General features: G+C 39.6%; 1 protein-coding gene across 14 annotated transcripts in view; it reads left to right on the top strand.

Moving 5' to 3' along the window:
• Positions 1-13,654, top strand: part of CAMK2D (calcium/calmodulin dependent protein kinase II delta) — a 613,333-nt gene that overhangs the window by 90,274 nt on the left and 509,405 nt on the right. The gene's annotated exons all lie outside the window — the stretch shown is intronic.

Below are 13,654 nucleotides of genomic sequence, written 5' to 3'. Positions count from 1 at the left end.
GTATTTCTGACAGGACCTAGACAGAGTGGAGGCGGTCCAAAGAAAGGCTTCCAAAATGGTGCCTTTTGAGATGACACTTAAGGACATATATATATATATATATATATATATATATATATATATATATATATATATATCCTAGAAGAGAGTTTGGGAGATTGGGAGGTATTCATGGTGTACAGAAAGTAATCATTTTTCAGTGGAAGGGGAAGGCCTAGGACAAGAGGTCATGATGTAAGGCTCCAAGGGGGCTAGACTTAGGTGCAACATCAGGAAATACTTTTTCATATAAAGCATGGTAGATGTGTGGAACTTCCTCCCAGACTGGGTGGTAGAGGTTAAAATAGTAGTGAACCTTTAGGCTATGGAATAAGCACAGAGGATCCTTATTTGCAAAGAGTGAGGAAATAGTGTAAATAGAACCTTGCGGCACTTGTTTAAATATTTAAATTTCCCTACTTGAATGATTTAGCAACTAGTTTTGATGCTGCTGGAATGCAAGGAAAATGAGTGATAGGAAACATTAGAAGTGCTAGCAGAAACACAGGCAACCGAAGGACAGAGTCTGTCAGGCTGCAAGTAGAGTAATTAACTAGAAGGCATAGTAATGGAGGAATAGCCAAGTATTTGAGCAGCAGGCTGTGAACCAGCAAAGTCAGGGTTCACATCCCACTGACATTCTTTGTGACCTTGGGCATGTCACTTCGTCGTCCATTGCCTTAGGAACAAACATAGGGCCTGATTCACTAAGACTTTTCTCCAATTCTGTGTCTGTGGGAAAAATGCTTCATAAATGAGACTCTATTAAGCTCTCTAGGGATAGTGAAATACCTACAGTACCTGAATGTAATCCACTTTGAAGTGCCTGAAAAGCTGAACATCAAATAAATATATGAAGCAGGCAGTCACATAGCCTGGTCAGTCTGGCAGGCTGCACAGGGAATCTAGGAGGCCAGATGTTTAGATGGTGGCCATACCAATATTGATAACTGTTCATTTCAGTTGCGTCACATGAATGTCGTCCAACTGGCATGATGAAAGTCTCCATCAAGGCTCAAAGGATTATGCCCACATAATCCTTTGAGGGAAAGATTTGTGCTCTGTATTTGTTTTGGCATGAGACCAAGCAAGAAATCAGCAAAGAGGAAAATAACATAAGAATGACAAAGCAGCAGCTCCTCTCAGAGAAGAAAGCAAAAATGGCAAGTAGGGAAGAGAAGAAACAAATGCACATCATCTTCCAAGAACCAGTCTGCCTCTCACTAGCTAAGCGCCATTTATTTTGCATTGCAACTTGCATTGAGCTTGGGTTTGCAGAGGCAAGTAATCAAATCGAAAAAATCAGAATAGTCTTGCCTAAGTTACCAAATGTTTCTAAGCAGCTGATGGTCCAGAATTCTCTTTCCATAGTGCTATTATTATTTTTGTTGTTGCTGTTTAAATTGGGAAAGATCCATGTACGTATTTAAGCAGGGAACAAACGGAGACCATTGTTTCTTCCTTAAGCTGGTTTATCTATCCTTCCAGACACTGGAGGAGTGCCACTCGATTGTATCAAGGTGGCAGAGAGCAAGTGTGTTCTAGTGTCAAGAGAGAACCTTTTGTACAAATGGTAGGTAGATTGCTATCCTTTACAGGATCATATCCATCTGATGTTCTGAGCCCATTACGTTGAGGAATTGAGAGCTGACTTGGCAAAAGTCCTTCCTTGGTTGTAATGGAGCTCAGGTGACAGCCCGGGTCCCGCCATCTTTGGATGCTTTCAAAGAAACTCATTCGTTAGATTGTCCATTTCGCTTCAATAATGTGGCACTCTTTAATATTTGACATAAAAAAGCTGGAACAAATATAGAAGAGCTGACCTTAGGGGTGTGTGGGGTCAGGGGCAATTCAGCTGGCATGAGTCAATAAGGGCAGCTCTGAAATTCAGTCTTATCTACAGACACTTTTTTTTTTTTTTTAATGTTCTTCAGCAGTTATGTTAAAATATGTGGATATCAGTTCTCTGCTTGATTGCCATTATTATGGTTTCTCAGTGGACAAACTGAAGCTCTATTTCTTCCCACTGTGATGTCCTTATGTTTTCCCTAAATATGTAATGTGAGGGCTTGGTGCTTTCGGAAGACTTACTGTGGTTATCACACTAACCGCCCACCGGCTGGGCATGGTACTGCGGAGCAGTTGCACCTGCAGGCAGAACATTGGTGACCCGCCATCTGATCCAAGAGCTCTTGGCTGTTGAAAGTGAGAGATTCATGAAAAAGATGAGTGCTGCAGCTTCCTACCCCCCTGTGACTTGCATTAAAGGATGGGCATTTCAGTGCAGATGCAACAAAGCAGGTGGCCTGTGTTCCTGTTGCATCTTTTAATGCCTGCTCTGTTATGCTAATAGGCTCCTGCACATCATTGTACAGAGGCAAACCTCTGGCCCTTGGTACATTGGGGAAGCTGAGGACGAAGCATGCACTGTGATGCATGTAAGGAAAAGCTTTGCCTTTTTTTTTGGGTGGGGGGGAGGAGGGGGGGTGGTCTTTTTTTGTTTGTAAGGCACAGTGTGTGAGTGCAGCCAGGCTGCTAATGTTTAATAGTCCATGTGCATAACAGATGGCACTTGCTGTGGTATGACCCTTGGAAAACAGGATGCGTCCTACAGTGAAATAACTCTTGCTCCTTGCCATCTAGATGGTTTCAAGAATAGATGAACTTTGACCTGCACTATTGGACCTTTCTAGCTTATCAGTTCTTTGCCTTGGGTTATAAAGCAATAGGTTCGGATCACATTCTTCAAGTTATGAATCTGCATTAACCTCTGTTGGGGTGATGGTGTAGCAGTATTAGAGGGTTCTACAAAACATGGGCGAGAACTGTTGGGAATGTGCATAATCACAATGAGCGGCAACGTTTTATTAGGAGCTCCACAGAATGGCATACGATGTGGGTTTTTTTTTCTTGTCTTCTGTCTCAAATGCACCCAGTCCCACCCATATCAAAGCTCTCCCTCAATACTTTTCCCCTTTACTGGATCCAGTTGAAAATGAACATAAGAACATAGCTCTTCCGGTGACTGTGACTTATAATGAAATGTTTTTTATAATTCTGTGGAACTGTCAGAGCTCCTTTTCAAACACAATCCATTTTTAAAACAGGTATAGTGATTTGGATGCATGAAGTGTAGGTCTTTGTTACATAAACTGAAATAGTTACACCTCTGTGTCTTTTCAGGGACTACAGCAGCATCAGCTGTAGTTTGCCACTGGGTTGGCTTGTTTTCTTGGTAAAATAGTTATATAAAGTGTTCTAAATCTTCTTTAGAGAAGATTAGATTTCATTATAGATATGATTATGCTATACCTCTGGGTCCCTTTCAGTGAGAATGCTTTTTTTTTTTTTTGCCAAAAGCATGATGTGAAAGAGAATCAGTAATGACTAGAAAAAAAAGGGCTTGGAGAGAATATTTCTGTTCCTAAAATATTTGATATTCAGGATGAGTTGGAAGGGAGAGAGTAAATGAATATGAAGAGGATCCCTCTGTCACCAGAGAGTGATGGATGCTCTTAGAAATTCGTAAGGGCCAGATATACTGAAGGTTTTTTTCCCCATATTGTGTCTCTGTGTAGTACGTTGGCTGCTTATGTGATGTACATATATTACCGAGATCCATCTTGCAGTTCCTTTACTATTCCTGACCTTGGGATCAGTGGAACTCCCTATCCCCCACCTTTGTTGTTGTGGTATGGTAATTTCTGTCACTTTATCCCAATTCAGTTTAAATTGGAGAAGTGTAGCACATGATTCTAAACAGGCTTCCAAGCATATTTTTCCAGCATGTTTGAAGAAAAGAAATCCCCTTCAACACTCTTCTCACAAAAAAACAAAAAAAACAAAAAACTGGAAACTTCTTAGTATTTATGGATTTAAAATAAACCAATTAACAATTAAAGTAAAAACAGGAAAAATCAAGTCAATACACATAAATCTAACCAAGTAATACACTAAAAGAAAAGAGACACTATGATGTGATTAAAGTCCATATATGGGGATGGAGGGGAGGGAGATCTAGAGATGGGCAGATCAGGACATAAAATATTGTTTCCAACATGTTGGTATAGAAAAAAAAAGAAAAAGAAATAAAAACAGCCAATCCAGTGTAATCTACAACACAATTAACCAGGGTTCCTCAGGAGATTGCATTGCCTGGAGCACTTATATAGGAGACTCAGGTTAAAAAAAACAAAACAAACTTTTTACCTTGATTATTAACAATGCACTTGGGGGCTGATACAGTTAGTTGAGTGTTAAAAAATGTACACTGAAATTCAGGGGCACAGTTTCTTAACATACCAGCTAATTTTTTTTTAATCTCCAATGCAATAAGCTAAAATGCACACAAACCAGAAAATGTGCATGAAGAAAAGGCTTAGCACACTGTAAAACATGATATATACACATAAATAATATTTTATGCGCAGAAAACTTTGTTTATGTGCACAAAGCATGTTTTCAGTGCTTATAATACTGACTACAGGTCCCGGCACCAGAAATTTTGCTTCTGCCCATAGACTAACACTAGTACTGGAAGCTGTACTCCACTTCAGACCAAGAGTAAAATTTCCAGCGCTAAGAAAACACGAGGTAAGCCAGCTCACCTCTCTGCTTTGGGGGTAAAATAGCTAATGCCTTAATTTGCATGGGTTTTCTGTATGAGGGCGCTAAGCACTGCATACAGTTTTACATACACGTTTTTTGTGCACATAACTCCTTGCTGCATCAGGAGTAAAGTCTGCTCTCAAATATGTGTGCACAACTGTGAGTCAAACTGTGTACCGTATTACATTGGGCCTCTGGATGGGTATATAAGGAAAAAAGTAGCATTTAAAGCTATAACATGAGATTTCATTTCTAGGACCTAGTCAAATCATGAAAAACATTTTTATTTTCCATTGTCTATTTTATTACATAAAGAGAGATTGTCCTTAAAGCAAAATTCACAGATTTGATTGTAGTCACTCCATTGGAACATTTTCCCAAGTTCTTAGAAAGATCTTCCAGAATAACTTCATGACTCTCAAGCCTGGAGACAGTTTCTTATGAAAAGCAACATAGCTGAGTTACACATCCTACCAGAATATTCTCCATATGGATTATTATCCTTCCAAGTAGATGGTTTGGCTTCTGCATCTGGACCTAGTATGGGTGGGCTAACAGGCAAGATTTTCTGAGGCCTGACTCACAGGCTTTCTAATATAAGAACATAAGAAAATGCCATACTGGGTCAGACCAAGGGTCCATCAAGCCCAGTATCCTGTTTCCAACAGTGGCCAATCCAAGACACAAGTACCAGGCAAGCACCCAAACATTAGATAGATCACAAGCTACTATTGCTTATTAACTACCATCATAGCAGTTTATGGATTCATCCTCTAGGAACATCCAAACTTTTTTTAAACCCAGTTACACTAACAGCTCTAACCACATCCTCTGGCAATGATCTCAACAATCTTTGCCACCACAGCATTTCCAGCTTGTATGGCATACAAGGCAGTTGCATCCCAGGAACATCGCTCTGGCAGGGTCGATGCATCTAACTCACCCAACACCTTTCCCACTTGGTCCGCGAGGCACTTCCCTTAAGCGACCATTTTCCCCTTTGTCAGATAGGCATGGGGGAAATTGGCAAAAAAGCATTGAGACAGGGAAGGTTTCCGGCAGCATATGTGGAATCGACACAAAACTTAGAGCATCCACCTTTCCAGTCTTCTTTCCAAGAGCCCTTCTGCTAAGATGTTTACCCATGGGATGGACATAGGAGCGTATAGGTTAGTGTATGGGGGCCGGTGGGTTTAGTATTTGCCTTCTTCCTAACCATACTGGACCTTAAGAAATTGACAAAAAAAGTGAAAAAAGAATTGACCCCCTTGGAGCTCTCACTATGGCTGCATCTGGATTGAAGCCATCATGCTTCTCCCCGCTTCATCTGGAGTCTTTTAATAGAAATTTATGGCAATCCTCTTTGAATTAAGAATTGCTATTTCAATGAGTGATATCCTGGATTTAAATGCATTTTAATAATGGTGAACCACAAAATGATACCTTCTTATGCTTTTTTTTTTATGGGCTTAATCTTTAGTGCACAGCTTTCAGATACCATTTTTAATGAGTATGCTGGGGCACGTCTTAAAGTCTCATGGAAATACATCAGATTAAACCAAAATGAATTTTGTTGCAGGACAGAGCAAAGGCAGCTGTTTAATTTTTTAACCTGTATGTGAGCTTGGCGTTAAATGCAGACCATAGCCAGTTCTAGTACTTTGCCTTTCTTTTTCCGTAGTTAGCATGCTGTTTTGAAATTGGCTTCATCTGGTGTCGTAACTCAGCTAAAACTGAAACCTTGCTGGCATGCAAGGTGGAGTGGGCAAGTGTGTGTATGTGTGAAGTCCTTTGCAGTTTGGCTGTGGTTATGTATTTTTGCCTGCTCAGCTTCTTCCCCTTCTTTTGGCTTCTTGCTCAGTTTGAAGTTGCCACACTTCTGGCTGTGATGCCTCCAGTCCTCATTCATGCCTACCTGCCGTTTATTAATCCCTCCCATGCCCTCTCTTTAGCCCTGTCTTAGCGACAAAGGCCTTTGACTGATGGTCACCAGAACGAAGCTCCGGCCAGAGCCCTGCATAGGCGCGCTCTCAAGCCAGCCAGTAGGTATTGCTCACGTCCCACTGGGGGCTGTGAGTGCAGCAGGATCAGATCTTCTGCTAGGGTTTTTTCTTTGAAAACTGGTAATCACGAGCCTCCCAGAGTCAACAGAAAGCTATCTTGTTGACATACAGAGGAAGCAGGTGATCTTTTTGCGTTTCTAGCTTTTTTTATTGCCTTTGTGATTACTGTTCAGACATGAATTCATGTCTCCGGGTCTGTCTGGCAGGCCATATAGTGGACCTAGAATAAAAGAAGTGCTGGATCTGTCTTCCAGGCTGCAAGTACAGTAATGACTAGAAGTCCTAGGAGATACATAGGTGCTTCCCTAGCTGGATCTGATTGGCAGGCTATGCAGTGGTCTTAGGAAGTTGGATGTTCAGGTAATAGCTTTGTGGATAGATATGGGAAGAGAGCTCTTGAGTGTGAACTAAATAGGTGAATTTGTATTCTCATCTACCCAAGATGGTGCAATGCAAAGGTGGGAAGATGACAAAAACTGTTCTGGCTTGTGCATAATATCTTCTAGACCACCACGCTGTATGTATAGCAACTGGGATATATTCTTAGCAGCATGGACACAGAAATCTGGGCCGACCAGATGGGGCAGTTGGTCTTTTTCTGCTATTGTCTGATGTTACTATGAGATGTGCTCTGACAATACTTCTCTATTCTGACCTATTGAGCGTTTATTGCTGTTTGTTTGGTAGGCAGACACAAAACACATGTTTTAAGGAATATCAGGAAAAATGCAAAGAAAGAATCTCTAATTTTGAATATTAGTAATTGTGTTGATCTCTTTGGTTAAGCTTTTGGGTACAAAAGTAGTAAATGCCTGGGAACAATTTGATTTAACTAGTACCGAGGAAATCAACGCTATCATTAATAAAACTAACTCTGCAAATCATCCCATTGATAGCATTCCAACTAATACGCTGAAACAGCTTAAAGACACAATTGTCATTCCAATCAGGAACATAATCAACATATCCCTATCCAAAGGGCAAGTCCCGGAATTACTAAAAACTGCCATAATAAAACCGATTCTAAAAAAAGATAATCTTGACCCTTCAGTTCTGAATAATTATCGATCCATATCGAACCTATCATTTATAGCCAAAGTATTAGAAAAAAACAGTACAGAAACACCTGGAAAACAATAATATCCTCTTCCCATCTCAATGTGGCTTCCGAAAACATTACAATACTGAATCTCTTTTGTTATCTCTAACAGATATCACATTAAGAGGATTTGACAATGGACAAAAATTTCTATTAATATTATTAGATTTGTCAGCGGCATTTGACACAGTTAGTCCTTCTATCCTGCTAAAAAGACTAACAGAAATAGGACTTGCAAAACAACCATACAATGGTTTTCCTCATACTTAACGAATCGAAACTTTCAGGTAAAAATTAACAACTCATTATCAGAAAAAATAAAACTTAATACAGGAGTCCCTCAGGGTTCAGCCCTTTCTGCAACGCTATCTAACATCTAAATGTTGCCACTATGCCATCTGCTTACTGGTTTAGGTCTAATGCACTTTATGCTGATGACATACAAATCCTTATCCCAATCATGGAGTCCATTGAAGCCACATAAAAAAAAACTGCCATGTACCTATCATATATAAAAAAATTACTTACCCATATGAAACTCATGCTAAATATGTCTAAAACAGAAATTATAGTGCTGGAAACAAACAAGAATTCAACCGATGCAACAGATCCGTGATTTGGGCTTCATTGTTGATAACGAACTAAACTGTAAAGCACATATTGCAACAAAAATTAAAGAAGGATATCACATATTAGCAATTTTAAAATGATTAAAGCCCCTCCTGGATCAAAATGATTTTAGAATTATCCTTCAACTATTAATATTTGCTAACCTTGATTATTTATTTATTTATTTAGAACTTTTCTATACCGACTTTCCAGTAACAGAATTACTGATCAATTCGGTTTACTGTAATGGCTTGCTTTTAGGACTTATTAGATATTCAAAATGATGTAAAATAACTATCTTTTAATTTTTTTACATGCACATACAGGAATCTTAACATCCGGATGAATTCTTGCATATTACTAGTTTTTCATAAGTGACCTTCATAACGCCTTGCAGTATCCTTGGGCATTTACTGCTCCATTCATGGTACTGCTAAAGGGCCATTTTTAATCATTGGTCAAACACAATTTCAGTTTCTCTTTCTTTCTTGTCTTTTGTTTGAATTAGAATAAAACTCAATGTTATATCGAAAGCAGATGCTTCTCAAAAATATTAGATATTTGCCGGTACTTAGTACTTCCCTTGAGGTGGCGGAATTCCATTCCGCTCTGTTCAGACGTATGTATTTCCTTTGGGGAGATCATCAAAAATGTTTAAAAAAAGAGTATCCAGTTATTCACTGCTTTTAGGACTACCATTAACAACAATTCGCCCACTACAAATTATCCAAAATACGGCAGCAAGAATTCTTACAGATACAAAAAAACATGACCACATCACACCGGTTTTAATATCACTGCACTGGCTTCCTATAAAACATAGAATTGAATACAAAATTTTAACAACAACGCACAAAATTATTTATGGTGAAAAAACAGACTGGCTCAATACAGCAATAAAAATACACATACTGCAGCGAAATCTACGATCCATGAATCAAGGACTCTTACCTATTCCTTCAGTTAAAAACTGTCCAATTAATACAAGTGAGAGAGAGAGCAATTTCAATAGCGAGTACAAGTTTATGGAACTCATTACCGACTGAAACCCGCCTACAAAAAAAACATAAAAATTAAAAAAAAAGAAACTAAAACTTGGCTGTTCAGGAAGGCTTTTTCTGAAATCCACTAACTTTTTTTTCCTTCAACTGAGTTCTCAGACTGCCCCCCCCCCCCGTATTACTAATTCACTGCCATTTTATGAATTTTTAGTAAGAATGTTTTACTTGTCATTTTATTTTTATTACCAATTTAAATGCTTTTATAGTGTATTTATGTACTGTTAACATTTTAATTATATTATAGGAATATTTTACACTTATTAGTTCTGACAATATGGTGATATATGTTTTTTTAGGAATTGAAATGTTCTAGAAATTTTATGCTGTTGCTGTAAACCGTTATAATGGAAGTTACCGAATGACAGTGTATAAAAACTTATAAATAAATAGATTTATTTATTGGCAAGATTTATATATCACCTATCAAACAAACCTAAAGTTGCATGTGTGCAAATTTGGAAGACTTTTTAGAATTTTTGTTAAGTCCAGATAACACGTCACCTTTTCTTAAAGGAGAAAGACATTTATTTACTTTCTGCTTCTTTGGTCTTGGAAGAGTTTTGGAAAGCAAGAGGCCTCTGACTTGAACTCTCATTGTCAAAATTCAGGGCAGCTTATTGTCTGGCCAGAGGAGGAGGAGCAATCTGTGTTTGAACCCTCACACGTGCTGAACTCCAGCTGAGAGGACCTCTGCTTAGTGCTGCTCCTGCAAGGTGCATTTGTCTCATCTCACGCAGTAGCAAAACTGCAGCAGCGTAAACCTGTCCTTTCCCAGCTGTGGAGGAGATCCCAGCCACTTGCTGGCAGAGAGTGGATGCCGCCAGCAGCAGTCGGAGGAGACCTCCTTCAAAGCAAGCGTTCTCAGAACTTGTTGCCAAGTGGTGGCGTTCATCAGCTCAGCCTGCAAACCACTTTGTAGAAGGATGAGATTTAGCACACCTCAAAGGTGACTCGTACTGCAGGCATCAGAGAGCCCACATTACATCTGCCCTACAAATATGCCTCCGAGTCTGTAAATGGGCGATAATGGCGAACCTATGAAAGTCTAATGAAATCACTATTTTAAAGTATGCAGAAATATAATTTCTGTGATCCGTTGCTCACAGGTGTTTTCTTCTTGTAAATCTGATTTACTTAAGTCTGTCGGGGGTTTAGCTGATTGTATGCCGCAGCATGAGTGCAGGTGTTGCCATATCACCCACGCTGCCGATTCCTGTAACTACAGGAACAGATGGAGAGGTCTATATTTGAAAATCTGACGGGATTTGCTCAGCCTGAGATCTCATTTCCATTTTAACATTTTCTGGTTACGGCTTTTGTGATTTAATCAGGCAAGGGAGTCCTCAGAGTTGTTTGTATTGGATACTAGGGCATCACAACAGCTTTTAGAGAGTGTTTTGGAGATATCTGGGAATATTTTGGTTTCAGCAGTTGATTTTATTTTACTTTTTTTTTTTTTTTTTTTTTGCAGCAGGGTCATTATTGGAGTTTTAATCTTCATTTCCCTGACGCTTTCCTCATTTGAATTTGCAGTACATCTGAATTTGTATCTCAAAAGAGGGATGATAATTATGCTGCCTGTATGACTCTGGGTATGAAACCTATTGCTTGTTGAAACCATTGAAAGTGGGGTTTTTTCCCCTGCTTTTTGCAGTAGAAAGAAATGCATTTGATTTGCTTAGATTATATATGTATACCCTGCCTTGACAGACATGTTTTTGAAGAAAGCGGTTTCCAATGCATGGTTGAGACCATGTCACATAAAACACAGAGCAGTAAAATGGGAAAGCAGTTTTATGTTGTAATACAGGTTGTCTTAAGTTTGTTGGGAGGCATTGCAGAACAGGAATGTTTTCTTAGCAAATATGCCGCATTGTTACTGAAAGAGGTCTGCTGTTTGCTTGCCTTCTCACAGAGATTAATGGCAGTTCATTTTCGGCAGGACACACCTCTCAGCGAAGCAGCAGATGTCTCCGCAACTGGATATTCTGTGTGCAAGAGAAATTCTGAATCAAATAGATTTTATTTTGCTCAGCACTGTAGCAGCTTAAATTATTTAAAAAGTCTGATTAGTTAACTGGAATGTTCATTTGATTTATTGTGATTTAAAAAAATTAATTTGCAGGCAGCTTAAACATGAGTAGATATTTTGACCCACAGTTAATTCTGATGCATAGTCAAGAATCTGACTTTTGATTACTGTAACTTGGGAATGATACACTACTCAGCTTTTGGAGTGTTTTCACTCTTGTCCTCACTACATTGAAAACAAGAGCTATTTGGGTTGATTGCCTATCCAAGATAATTGCATCTCTGCAGCAGCAAAAGCATCTGTTTATTCTTTCTTTGCAGCCACATTTTTGGTTGTCACTGTGGCAGATATGGATGGTGTAGATTAGAAGGCAGCAGTTGTGTGTGTGCAAAAGAGAGAGCAGAAGGACAGGACAAAAGAAGTAAAATAGCCAAACCCCATGATAAGCGGTACAAGTGCAGAGGTCAATATCGCAGTTATATTAAGAGCAAAAATCTGCATGTAATATGTACAACAGGGGTAATATTCAGTCACTGAACCAGATTTCAGAGTTAGCCGGATAAAGTTATCCAGCAAACAATGGAGGTGTATTCAATAGTGCAATCACACTGTTGAATATAGCCGACAATCTTGAAGTTATCCGGCTAATTTTCTCTGGCTATTTATTTTTTTTATTTATAGATTTTTATATACCGTCATGTGGAGGAACTGTCACAGCAGTTTACAGAGATATCAAAATACAATAAAATACTAAAGCAATGCAAATAAAACTTAGATATAAAAATAGTTAACTTTAGGGCAGCTCTTGGGCGTGACCACAGCTAACCGGGTGACTGGATAACTTAACTCCTCCCAGGAATGCCCCTGTTTTATCTTAGTGATCCAGCTACTAAGTTATCCAGCTAAAATTAGCCGGATAAGTGCCCAAAATATTCAAAAGTTGGCACTGCATATTTACCCCAGTATGCCACAGGATGCATTTTTTGTCTCATTTTATTCTTTTTATGTGGAAGTGCAAGTGAGTTGAGTGCATTTTATTAGCCAAACGTTGTTTAACTTGATGCAGTTGGGTTTTCTTTTAAGACCTTTTGTCTGAAGAAACCACTCTTTAGAGGAGAAAACATAAATTCAAACAAGAATGAATTCAAATCAAATACCAAGAACTCTGACAAATTATTCAGCTCTGCAAAATGTACAATTCCAGCCTTGAGAGGAGTTCAAGTCTGAATAAAGCTTTGACCTTAGGACAGTGATCTGAATTGGTGACTGTGATCATCAGTAATCAAAGCAGCATTCGTGGGGTATGATTCACTAATCATTCAGCCCATCTCTAAATTCAGTTTCATCAATTTTTATTTTTTCCTATAACGTTCACCAAGCCTCACCTGATTGGGTGCTCTTCCTGTTGGCAAGCCGAGACCAATGCACAATGATGAGATCACCCAGTGTCACATCTCTCTGATATTGTCATTTTCAGCTTCCTCCTCCTGTGGGCTCCCCCCCCCCCCCACTGTCCCTTTGCAGCCCATTGGTCCCAGCAGAGCAAGATGCGTTTTTATTGGCCGACAGCGTACAGGCTATAGAAGCTCTCTCTTATGGCAGCTAATGAGTTTATGCTGAGCTGCAACTCCCCAGGAAGCACACCTTGGAGCCCAGGTTGCAGGTGAGACAAATAGGGTAAGGAGGACAGTGAGATATGTTACAGAAAAGCTCCTCTGAGACCCAGCACAGTTGTATCAAGGTCTGTAATACTGTCAGGGGTTGGACCTTTCCGCCTCGCCTCCGACCTGCATCAGACAGGGTAGGGTGCCCAGCACAGAAGTGGCTGCCCTTGAGGTAGGGTAATGTGAATCTGGGGAAGGTAAGCAATTCCCTACCTGTCAAAACTACAAGCAAGAGCACCAATCCAAAGATGATGGCATGGCTGCTTAAGCACTTCCCGCAGAAGACCAGTCAGGGCATAAGGCATACGAGAACCCAAACTCTGACTCCCAAATGAACCTAAACAGAGGACTTGCAGAGACTCTATTCCCCTTGAGGCTGAAGGAATGGTTGGGCTCCTGAGAAGAGTGGTGTCTGATCTGGAGACTGCGGCAGAGGAATGATTTAGTCTGTTTAAGGACTCTGAACTTGCTTAACTAAG

Source organism: Rhinatrema bivittatum, chromosome 1 (genome assembly GCF_901001135.1).
Source record: "Rhinatrema bivittatum chromosome 1, aRhiBiv1.1, whole genome shotgun sequence".
Classification (NCBI taxonomy): Eukaryota; Metazoa; Chordata; class Amphibia; order Gymnophiona; family Rhinatrematidae; genus Rhinatrema; species Rhinatrema bivittatum.
Note: the sequence above shows the minus strand (reverse complement) of the source record. Positions and strands in the feature narration are given on the sequence as shown.